General features: G+C 41.2%; 1 protein-coding gene across 2 annotated transcripts in view; it reads left to right on the forward strand.

Annotated features, from left to right (window-relative positions):
• LOC122250547 (uncharacterized) overlaps positions 1–2,500 on the forward strand; it is a 94,659-nt gene that overhangs the window by 52,914 nt on the left and 39,245 nt on the right. The gene's annotated exons all lie outside the window — the stretch shown is intronic.

Below are 2,500 nucleotides of genomic sequence, written 5' to 3' on the forward strand. Positions count from 1 at the left end.
GTGAAATGCACAAATTTTTTATATAGTCAGGATCGCAAATTATGACGAAATGGAGATTTTCCATTTTGGGGTTAAGAGCGAGGATGCATACCATCTGTCTTGCCTTAACATTAGTTACTCTTTCTTCCCTTTCATTCTCTCTCTCTCTCTCTCTCTCTCTCTCTCTCTCTCTCTCTCTCTCTCTCTCTCTCTCTCTCTCTCTCTCTCTCTCTCTCTCTCTCTCTCTCTCTCTCTCTCTCTCTCTCTCTCTCTCTCTCTGTCTCTCTCTCTCGCATACCCTCTGCTTCTGCCTTTTTATGAATTCATCTCCAAGGATGTGCTTTGTGCAAGTATTTATATGCTTATGAATTTCTATTTCTCACCACGCCGCGTATATATTTGGTTGACGATTAATCGTATGAGGAATATAAATAAGCAGAAGAGTGAGAGAGGAAGTATAGTAAGAAACGGCGAAAGAGAAGAAAAGACGAAAGAGAGGGAGAGCGGGAAGAGGAAGGGGGAAAAGAAAAAGTAGGAAAAGACAAAGAAAAAGAGGATAGGAGGTAGAGAAGGAAAAAGGGGGCAGGGAGGGCGCGGCGGAGGAGGTTAAGGGGGAGGGCGCAGAGGAGGAGGAGGAGGAGGTGGTGGTGGTGATGGTGATGAGCTGTTCCTTAGTCACTCCTCCTGCTGACCAGACGCTGACCATCAGGCACAGGTCTTGCTTACGTCTTGTCTGTCGCCACGGTGCACACAACAGGTGTCGGTATGTATGTCTGTCGAAAGGCAGGCTTAGATCGCGCGCGCTCGTGTGACTTTTTTTTTTTTTTCTTTTGCGCCTTATTTGTAGGACGCCGTGAGTGTATGTATGTCACAAGCCTAGCTCAGTGTGCTGGCCTTTGCCGACTGTGAAACTATAGTCTGCGCGAAGCCTTGATTAGAGCTATAATAGGTGTAGTTAATGGAAGTCGAGAACGCTCTGCTTCCAGTCGAGTTCTGAGAAGTATGTACAGGTGTCCGGGTCGTTAGTGCGTGTGACCAGACGGGTGTGTTTGTCAATTTGCTGATGATTCAGACTTTTTGTGTTTAATGTTAATGCTATTTTTGGTCCAAGCGGAGATTAGTTGTATCGTTGTGACTAGGTTTGCGGTTTTGTGATACGAGGGCTTCTGTGCGTCTAAACCCTCGGCCATTTATTTATTGATGAGTTATGTCGAGGTGTGTGATGCGAGATACAAGTGGCTGATAATTCGACATAAGAATTATGGTTGTAAAAAGAAAACGAAGAGCGAGAGAAAATATTATATATAAAAACAATCAACAAGATAGAAGTGACAGGTGATCTGATAAGAGTGTCATTGTAAGAGGAAAAGGAATTTCTGGACAGACAAACACAAAATAAACCAAGTATCGTTGTGATAGTCCATTCTCCGTGTTACATATTCGATCTCTATTTTTGTACAACGAACACATGATGACCTAATTGATCAAGGAAAACATAATACACATACTTCACTTTCACCCCTCTGTTTATCCAAATAACATACGGATAACGCATACCTCATCTAACCATACATAGAAAAAAGGGGGAAAAACGGTACGTGAAAGATTATATGTCTATCGGTGAGTTAAAAGGGTATGAGTATATGTTAGACGTGTTGGGGGATGCGAATCACAGCTTTTCCTATACTGCCGTGACGTGGGACTGCAGAAGGGGTGAGAGAGAGAGAGAGAGAGAGAGAGAGAGAGAGAGAGAGAGAGAGAGAGAGAGAGAGAGAGAGAGAGAGAGAGAGAGAGAGAGAGTGGGAGTGAGAATGAGTGAGAGGGTGAGTGAGAACGAGAATGAGAGAGAAAAAAATAGAGAATGAGAGAGCAAGGAAGAGAGATAGAGAGAGATGAAGAAAGAGAGAGCAAGGAAGAGAGATAAAAAGAGATGGAGAAAGAGAGATAGAGAGAGACGGAGAAAGAGAGAGCAAGGAAGAGAGATAGAGAGAGATGGAGAAAGAGAGAGAGAGACAAAGAGAGTGAGTCTGTCTAGAAGAGACTCAAGGTAGGGTGCGTATAATGATAACATGAAAGATGACTTGGCATATTTTTGTTTATCATGAAAGCATATTTCGTTGTTGCTTTTGTTTAGGATGTTTATCAGATTTCTTGTTTACTTGTTTATCATTACGTTATGATAAATTTCTCGATTTAATTTCATTAATTTCTTAATGTCAATACCATTATATTTATATAATATTACATTACTTTATTTATATAAGTTTTGACATATTTGTATAACATACATATCTTTTACGTTAAGATTAGTAATTGGATTCACGACCCATGAATATTCAAGATTTCGAAAGTCGTTAATGATGAGGTGTATGTAGATGTGCTGAGTAAATACGCACTCATACACATGTTTCTGTGTATGTACGTATGTATGTATGTATATACTGACACACACACACACACACACACACACACACACACACACACACACACACACACACACACACACACACACACACACACA

The sequence above is a fragment of the Penaeus japonicus genome, unplaced genomic scaffold (genome assembly GCF_977035675.1).
Source record: "Penaeus japonicus unplaced genomic scaffold, GWHDUDI00000001_assembly GWHDUDI00000013, whole genome shotgun sequence".
NCBI classification, from domain to species: Eukaryota; Metazoa; Arthropoda; class Malacostraca; order Decapoda; family Penaeidae; genus Penaeus; species Penaeus japonicus.